The following is a 10229-nucleotide window of genomic DNA, read 5'->3' on the forward strand; positions in this document are numbered from 1 at the left end:
ATTTTGCTGGGCCCTAGGCACTTTTGCATTCATGGGATTTTTTCTCCATAAAATAATATTAGAAAGTATATATTATAAGTGTGTTATGACAAATTTTGTTGTTATAAATTTTATGCATGTGTATAATATTATATATTAAAATATTTCCTTTGATCTAAAAGTTTGTTCTTTTAGGGGTGATTTTGAAAGAAATTACAACCTGTTCATGGGCTTCTAAAAGCATTGTGGGCCCTAGGCTCTGCGCCTACTGTGTCATGTTGAGAAGTCTGGTCTGACCTTGGCAGAAAACATACAATCATTAACTTTGAATCAGAGTTTCAGAAATATTTTTTTTCCTCCTATAATTTAATCTGACGGATATGGAAACAGCTTCAAAAGAAATGTTATATGATGTGCTCAGTCTCAAACAGTTAATCTCATATCCAGAACTACAACTTGGATCACCAGGTCCCCTTGCAGTGTTCTGAAATTTCCTGTATAATTTAATAACAAATACATGTTATTACGATTAAAACTTACACTTTAGTGTGTCTATCTAGTAGACATCCCTGCAAGCTGCCAGTTTGCTAAGCATGTATAAGAAGACCCACTGTGAGAGATTTCTGATGTATGGCTTTGGAGCATGGAAATACTTGGGTATATATAATAAAGTCATGGGCAAAGAATATGTATTTAAAAAAAAATTAAATAAAATGTGTTTGGAAATCTAAATTCTACAGATTGCTTTTCATTTCAAATATGTTATCAACAAGCTGAAATTTAAGTACAAATTTGTTATTCAAGTTCCCTTGAGAACAAATATCCAATAGCTAATTTTGTTTGTTTGTTTTAGAATTAAAAAAAAAAAAAATCCACTGCCGTCGAGTCGATTCCGACTCACAGGGACCCTACAGGACAGCGTAGAACTGCCCCATAGAGTTTCCAAGGAGTTTTAGAATTAGGTGAGTGGAAAAAAGTTTCAGTTGGTTAAGGTTGTAAATTAATTAAGAAAAATGATTTTTTTTTTAATTTCCTTAAAAAGTATGGATGTATTTAATGGTCTCTATTTTTTTTTTTTTATCCTCCTCTAAAAAAAAAAAAAAAAATTTTTTTTTTATCCTCCTCTTTTTTTTTTTTACCCTCACTACTTCATACCATGACCTACCATTGTGTTTCTTGGAATTCTAATTCAAATAAAGCTTGTGGTGGGAGGGCAGCCTTCAAGTTATTCTCAGCCCCTCCTTCAGGATGTTCAATCAGGGCTTTAGGCCTGGATCATCTTCTTACAGAGAGATAACACAGTTTATATCAAGGATTATTCCTCGTTTAAGGATAATTTTTCTTTTTTTTAAGGATATCTCCTTGTTACAGATCGAATGAGTATTTCTTTGTTCTGCTTATGCCTGTGCGTCACATGGCATCTGGCCAACCCCAGTGCTGTATCTGTTCCCAGCAGCATGAGAAGGGTACATGCAGCCTAGGATCTGACCCACTGGCCATGGGGAACCTATGCCCACTACTGAAGCTGATCTTCCTCTGCTTCTCTTCCCTGTAAGTAAACACAGTTCTGTCCAGTGCCTATGTGAGCTGTGTCTCTCTTGGAGACATTGACACTTGCTCAATAACACACAATCTTTCATGTGATAAATTTTATGATCACATACTTAAAGAATTTTTTTTTTTTTTGTGAATGCATGTCTGACTTTATTTTTGTTAGTGAAAATCCAATGGAAAATCGTTACCTATAATTATTTTAATCATTGGGATACACTAGAGTTCATAAATTTGCTATACTAAATCATTTGGTTGGCAAATCCACTGTAATACTAATCACTATGACAAAAACCTACACTTACTGAAGATGGTGAAATATACAGGATTTCAGACATGAAAAGAAATTATGCATTGGTCCCTGTAAGAATTATATACTTGACCTATAGTCAGTCCCCATCACTGTGGGAAAAGACAGGTTCATCACTGCAGTAAGGCTTTAAGAGTTAAGATCCCTAGGTGGCATGAATTACTTGTACTCTACTGCTAACAAAAAGGTTGATAGTTCAAACACACTCAGTGGTACCAAGGAATAAAAGTCCTGGTGATCTGCTTCTATTAAGATTACAGCCAAGAAAGACTTGTAGAGCAGTTCTACCCTGCAACATACATGGTGGCCATAAGTTGGAACCAACTTGATGGCAACTTAGGAACAACATATTATATTGTATTGTATTATGTTGTTATGTTATATTATACTATACTCCTACTATGCTATACTATATTGTAATATATTAATTGTATTAAAACCCAGTATTATCAAGTAAATCAGAGACCTTATAGGACAGAGAAGAACTGCCCCATAGGGTTTTCTAGGCAGTAATCTTTATGGGAGCAGATCCCCAGGTCTTTTCTTTTCCAGAGCAGCTGTGTGTTCGAGCACTTAATTATACAGTAATATATACCAAACTCCAATTTTTTTTTTTTTTTGGTAGAAATGACAAACTGCTTCCAAAATTTATACGTAAAATAAAAAGAAATAAAATAGCCAAAGCAATTTTGAAAAAGAGAACAAATTTGGGGAACTAACACTACATGATTTTAAGACATTATAAAGCCATACTAATCAAGATAGTGAAATATTTGTGAAAGATTGGACACACAGATCAAGAGAAGACATCAGAGAGTCTGGAAATAAACTCACACATACATGATCAATTGATTTTCTACAAAGTTGCAAAGACAATTAAATGGATAAATAATAGTCTTAAAAAACAAAGCAAAATGAAACACAAGTGGAACAATTAGATGTCCATAAACAATATCAGAACAAAACATAACAAAATAAAACTAAAAGAAAGTTCTGCCATGCCTTGCACCATTTTAAATAATCAACTGGACATGTACTATAAGCTTAACTGTAAAATTTAAAACTAAAATTTCTAGAATATATGAGAGAAAACTTATGTGATTTTACTTGGCAAAGATTGCTTAGATCATGATCCCTTCAAAAAAAAAAAAACACAAATTTGGCTTGATCAAAATTGTAACACTGTTTCTTCAAAAAGCATCATTGATAAAGTGAAAAGATAAGTCACAGACCAGGAGAAAATATTTTCAAAGCACATATCTCATAAAGGACTTGGCCATGCTGGATAAAGAAATATCAAAACTCAATCATTGAAAACAAACAACCCCATTAAAAAATGGGCAAAAGCTTTTGAACAAAAAAGATGTATAGGTGACAAATAAGCACATAAAGAGATGCTTAGCATAACGAGTCATCATGGAGTGAAAATTAAAACCACAGTGCAAACCTATACTATACTATATTAGAATAGCTTACAAAAAGTCATTACTAAGTGCTGGCAAGGATGCAGAACAATTAAAACTTTCATAAATCGTTGATAGGAATGCAAATATAACCACCTTATAAAGGATTTTTGCAGTTTCTTAGAATGTTGAACTTGCACTTATCGTCTGATAAAACAATATTATGCCAGGTATTTGCTCAGGAGAAATGAAAACATTTGTTCACATAATTCTGTATGCAAAGTTATACTGCTATATTCATAATTGTAAAAAACCAGAAACAACTCAAAAGCCCTTCAATTGGCAAAAGAATAAACAAACTAGCTCACGCATAAAATGGAATACTACTTAGCAATAAAAAAGTATGAACCACTGATACGTGCAACAACAGGAATGGATCGCACAAACATTTTGTTAAGCAAAAGAAGAGTGAAAAATCATACATAATATATGATTTCATTTAGAAAACAAATCAGTGGTTGCCAAGGCTTAGCCTGTTGCTGTCGAGTCAATTCCGACTCACAGAGACCCTATAAGATACAGTAGAACTGCCACATAGGATTTCCAAGGAGCACATGGTGGATTTGAACTGCCAACCTTTTGGTTAGTAGTGTAAGAGTGACACCAAGTGACATCATGGAACTTTTTAGAAAAATGGGAGTGTTCTCTGTCTTGATGATGGTGGTGGTTATAAGATTATACATTTATTAAAATTCATAGAATTATACACAAAAATGGATGAATATTATTTTATGTTAATGATACTTAAAAATAAAAGGATGGTTGCAATTTGTTTAAAGTAACAGAACTTATTTTCTTTATCAAATATTAAATACTTTAATATATCAATAGTTATAAATATTAAGCAATGTGCATTTTTATAAATTAAACAGGAAACAAAACTTACTACATATTAATTATATATTTGAATATACAGTAGTATCTAGAACAGGAAGGTCTCTGGATGGTGCAAATCGGTTGGCCTAGACTACTTGGTGAAATGTTAGTGGTTCAAACCCACCCAGCAATGAAGCAGAAGAAAGGCTTGGCAATTTGCTTTCGTAAAAATTGCTATTGTTGTTAGGTGCCCTCAAGTCAGCTCCAAATCATAGCAACCTTTTGTATAACAGGACAAAACTTCCTGGTCCTGTGCCATCCTCGCATTTGCTGCTATGTGTGAGCCCATTGTTGGAGCCATTGTGTCAGTCCATCTCATTGAAGGTCCTTCTCATTCACTGACCCTCTATCTTACCAAACATGATGTCTTTCTTCAGCGATTGGTCCCTCCTGATAAACATGACCAAAGTAAGGTAGATGACGTCTCTCCATTCTCACTTCAAAGGATCATTCAGTCCATGGTCTATTCAACGTTCTTCACTAACACCACAATTTCAATGCATCTTTGCTTCAGTTTTCCTTTTTCATTATCCAGCTTTCACATGCATATCAGGCGATTGAAAATACCATGGCTTGGGTCAGAGGTGCCTTAGACATCAAAGTGACATCTTGGCTTTGCAATTTAAAGAGATCTTTTGCAGCAGATTTACCCAATGCAATACGTTGTTTGATATGGAGCTCAGATCTACTCTGTTTTATATACATATATATAATATATGGGGTCACCATGAGTTGGAGTTGACTTGATAGAAATGGGTTTTTTGTTTTATCCAAAATAGAGTCATCATTTATAAATTCTGTATAAATCAGAGGATCCTGAATTCTATTCTGAGACATCGGTGTCCCTAAGGAAAAGATGCTCTAAATTATTGTATCCTTTGTTTTATTTTCTGATATCCTTTCATTCTGGCACAGTGCTTAAAGAGCTCAGCTGATAACTGAAAGGTTGGCAATTCAAACCCACACCCCGATCGGCAGGAGAAAGATGTGGCAGTCTCCTTCCCTAGAGATTTACAGCCTTGGAAACCCTATGGGGTCACTGTGAGTTGGAACTGACTTTGCGGTAGGGGGTTTGGTGTCTGGTTTTATCCTTTCATTCTTGCTAGTTATCAGTTGCTGTCATGGATTGAATTATGCCCCCCAAAAATGTGTGTATCAGCTTGGTTAGGCCATGATTCCTAGTATTGTGTGGTTGTCCTCCATTTGTGATTGTAATTTTCTGTTAAGAGGATTAGGGTGGGATTGTAACACCACCCTTACTCAGGTCACCTCCCTGACCCAATGTAAAGGGAGTTTCCCTGGGGTATGGCCTGCTCATTTACTCTTAAGAGATAGAAGAAGAGTGAAGCAAGCAGAGAGTGGGGGGCCTCCTACCATCAAGAAAGCAGCACCAGGAGCAGAGCATGTCCTTTAAACCCGGACTCCCTGAGCCTGAGAAACTCCTTGATCAGGGGAAGATCGAGGGCAATGACCTCCTCCAGAGCCAACAAAGAGAGAAAGCCATCACCTGGAGCTGACACCCTGAATTTGGACTTGTAACCTACTAGACTGTGAGAGAATAAATTTGTTTGTTAAGGCCATCCACTTGTGGTATTTCTGTTATAGCAGCACTAGGTGACTAAGACAGTTGCCAAAACAACAGCACGCCAAGTATCTTTTTAATTTTTTTTTTTTTAACTTATAATTTCATCAGGACTTTATATCCTCAGCTTGTCTTGCACACTCAGCTTCAGATAACAGGGAGTCAGTGCGATAGCGCATAAAATATCAGAGCACTGAAAGCCAGCACTTGCTTAGGGGAGTGTGTAATTTAATAAAGCGTTCACTGATGTCAGCACGTTGGCTCATCAGACTAGTGTTGATGTCCATGTCTGCAGCACAGAGACTCCCACTCCTTCTAACTAGATGACTGAAGTGAGATTACATTTTCCCCTGCAGACAGACACAAGGGGAGGAGAGTTAGTCTCAAAGGAATTTAGATTTACAAGTGGCTGAAGGGGCGGAACAAAAATAGGGAAGGACACACTTTACGAAAAGCCAACCGTGGAAACTAACTTGACAGAGGTACATTATTTATAAGAATGAAAGTTATAAAAGATACCACCAGGCATCTATTGTTCCTTCTTCATTCACATACACATTGCGAGCATAAATTATAAATGAGGAATAATATTTTTATGGTTTATATGCTAAGCTTTTAACAATTGCTTGTATGTCCTAGAGAAACTCAAGGGCTAAGGGTTAGAATTCGATATATTGTATTTCATACTCTATTGTCTAGGTGTCCATTAGTTTTACCTTTTAAAACCATATCTGAAAAAGTCAAATTAATGGTTTCTCGGAAGAAGTTGAATTATGTATCATTCAGAGACCTAGGAAGAACTTTTCAGCTGAGATCATACAAATGAAACTTTTGTTCATACTGTAGCAAAAGCAAATATTCTGCGATGGTTTTCCAAAAGGCATTTTATTAATACTTTATGTATATTATCTCTTATCCTGACCTAAATGTTAAAGATGATTTGGTGGTGAAAAGGTATTAACTCTGTATTGTTATAAAGATAATTTTATATTTTTAACAGGACTCTAAATTTTTTACTTGATAGCATCAACCTGGATGTTTTGAGATGCCTGACAATGTTTTGAATCCCAGAAGTTGGAAATGAAATATCCTCGACAAGAAATGTTAGTATTTGGAGAAAGGACACTGAACAATACAGGTGAGAAAACATTTTGTATTTTTAATAGTACTGTAGACATATTCTAATGAAATCAAGCAGACTGCAAACACAATTGCCCCAACAGTATTGCAAAAGGATGTGGGGCAGTAATGAATTCTGTTAGGAAACTTCACCATCTCTCTTGACTTTTCTTACCTCTCTGTCAACACAGCATATGTTGCTCCTTAATGGCTGGATTTTCCTTAAGTTCTGAATATTTTAGCAAAAGAATTCAAAATATAACAATAGCACAAACTACATTGCCCCAATATTTCAGTGGAAAGCAACTTTTAAAATCTGTATCATCTGCCCACTTTCTTAATTCATTCAATAAATACTTCTTTAATGCTTAATATGCTTAATCCTATATACACTATATGGAAACCCTGGTGGCCTAGTGGTTATGAGCTATGGGTGCTAACCAAAAGGTCAGCAGTTTGAATCCATCAGGCACTCCTTGGAAACTCGACGGGGCAGTTCTACTCTGTCCTCTAGGGCCGCTATGAGTCGGAATTGACTCGATGGCAATGGGTTTGGTTTTTTGTTTTTTAATTATGCTATGTTGTTTCTGCTATGTTGATTCCAACTCATAGCGACCCTGTGTATCACAGAATGAAACATTGCCCAGGCCTGAGCCATCCTTACAAACATTGTTATGCTTGAGCCCATTGTTACAGCCACTGTGTCAATCCATCTCGTTGAGGGTCTTCCTCTTTTCAACTGACCCTATACTTTACCAAGCATGATGTCCTTCTCTAGGGACTGATCCCTCCTGACAACAAGTCCAAGTATGTAAGATGCAGTCTTGCCATCCTTGCTTCTAAGGAGCATTCCGGTTATACTTCTTCCAAGACAGATTTGTTCATTCTTTTGGCAGTCCATGGTATATTCAATATTCTTCACCAACACAACTCAAAGGCATCAATTCTTCAGTCTTCTTTATTCATTGTCCGGCTTTCACAAGCCATGATGCAACTGAAAATACCATGGCTTGGGTTAGGTGAATTTTAGTCTTTAAGGTGACATCTTTACTTTTCAACACTTTGAAGAGGTCCTTTGCAGCAGATTTACCCAATGCAATGCATCTTTTGATTTCTTGACTGCTGCTTAAAAGGGTGTTGATTGTGGATCCAAGTCAAATGAAATCCTTGACAACTTCAATCTTTTCTCCATTTATCATGTTGTTGCTTATTGGTCCAGTAGTGAGGATTTTGGTTTTCTTTACGTTGATTTGTAATCCATACTGAATGCTGTGGTTTTTTATCTTCATTAGTAAGTGCTTCAAGTCCTCTTCAATTTCAGCAAGCAAGGTTGTGTCATCTGCATAAGGCAGGTTATTAACGAGTCTTCCTCCAAACCTTATGCCCTGTTTTTCTTCATATAGTCCAGCTTCTCAGATTATCGGCTCTGCATACAGCTTGAATAGGCATGGTGAAAGAATACAACCCTGATGCACACCTTTCCTGACTAATTATGCTAGCTAACTAGAATATAAAGATTCATAAGTGCTCTTCTAAATAAGCTTAAAATTCCTCAGAGGAAAATGGACATATTAACAACAACACTGAGTAAGCAGCATTTTTCAAGTTATTAAAATTCATTTATTTTTAAAATTTCACACAAAACATGTTGCTGTGTGGCTACACTCAGGTTGATTTCATGTTATTCCTTGGTCTGAGGTTTTGGGTGTTTGGCTCCAAGAGTGTGGCTAAAACAAAGTTACGAGTTTAATTTGAGTTTCGATTTAATTTTCTTTAGTATATTTTTTTTAAAAAATGCCTAGAAAGTCAGTATTTGTTGAGAAATATAAAGCTTTACTAAAATCCTCGGTATGGAAATAAATAAGGATAACATATAGGAGAATTCCCACCCCACTGGAAAGGAAGAAACCATATGGATTCTGAAAAATGGCTCTCAGGAAGACAAAGAAAATGGCAGAAGATCAAAGGGCATCAGTCTCCTGTCTCCTGGTTCTTTCCTCCTTTTCCGTGCCTCTAGTCAACAGCACTGAGGCTTGTCTGGAGGTCTGGGAAGAAGAGTTAGAAACACAGACTGGGTGGAAGATAAAAAATGGTTGATGACCCTGCTGGGTGAATGAGTTAAAGGGCAGCCTCACAGAAAAAAATAAAAAAGAGCCCCATAGAATTCAGAATGTGCTGAGGAAGTTACTGTGAACCAGAGCAGAAACTGAGACAGAGGGAAGAAAAGACAAGAAAGCTACAGAGTGGGGGGGACCACAGATTTCAGGAACATATAACAGAGAGCACTGCTAGAAATTTTTAAGCCAATTACACTACTCCAGAGGTGAGAACAACTCCTGGAAAAGCTACCAGAATGGCCACCCATCAGAGGATTACAGTGTAAGTATTTAGGAGTCTTTGTCTGGTACAAATACATGGTTAATGCATTCACTGCAACCCAAAAGGTTGGGGGTTCAATTCTACCCGTAGGCAACTCAGAAGAAAGGCCTGGTGATATACTTCTGAAAAATCAGCCACTGAAAGCCCTATGGAGCACAGATGTATCCTGAACAGATATCAAGAGTCAGAGTTGACTTGAAGGCTGCTGGTTATTTAGAAACAAGATATTTCACAGGAGGGACCATCAGAAACCAAAAAGTCCATGTGCCACCACCACCACGGCTATGTCAGCTCCCCTGCAGTAATCTGATTTTCCACTCCCCCTTATTAGATCCCTCCTTGCATATATATTTTTGAGCCTGACTCAGCCAACCTCACCACTGCTGATACCTCTTAAATTTCTCAGTCAGTCATGTTTTGCCTGTGGTGATAAGGCACGCATTAGTATTGTTGATCTTGCTACCAGCTATCTGTCAAATATCCACCCAAGTCTTGCCCTCCTAATCCCCAAATTCAGGCTATAACATCTGGGAACCATTCTGATGTAAGACAGGACTGCATAACAGAACAGTGGGGAGGGAAAACTAGTAAGAATTACTCAGAAATAGGTTGCCAGGGCCCTGGGCCCAGAAATGTTCCATAATAACACACTGCACATTTGATCCTTGTATATACTCATTGCCATCCAATCAATTCCAACTCATAGCGACCCTACGATCCTTGCATAGAGGGCCTTATTTTATCTTGAGACATTTATGGAAAATAAGCTTCCAGAAATACCAATTATTGCTTGCCAATCACTTAAGCAAGTTACTTTCACAAATACTAATTTATTCCTGAAATACTGTGACTCAGATTTCCAATTTTAGAAATGGAGAAGGTAAGACTACAAGACCTTCATATAAATGTATTGCACTATGGTAAGTAACATTCCACTTCAAAGTTTCTTAAAAATAAGTTGAACTTTTTA

This window comes from Elephas maximus, chromosome 2 (assembly GCF_024166365.1).
Source record: "Elephas maximus indicus isolate mEleMax1 chromosome 2, mEleMax1 primary haplotype, whole genome shotgun sequence".
Classification (NCBI taxonomy): Eukaryota; Metazoa; Chordata; class Mammalia; order Proboscidea; family Elephantidae; genus Elephas; species Elephas maximus.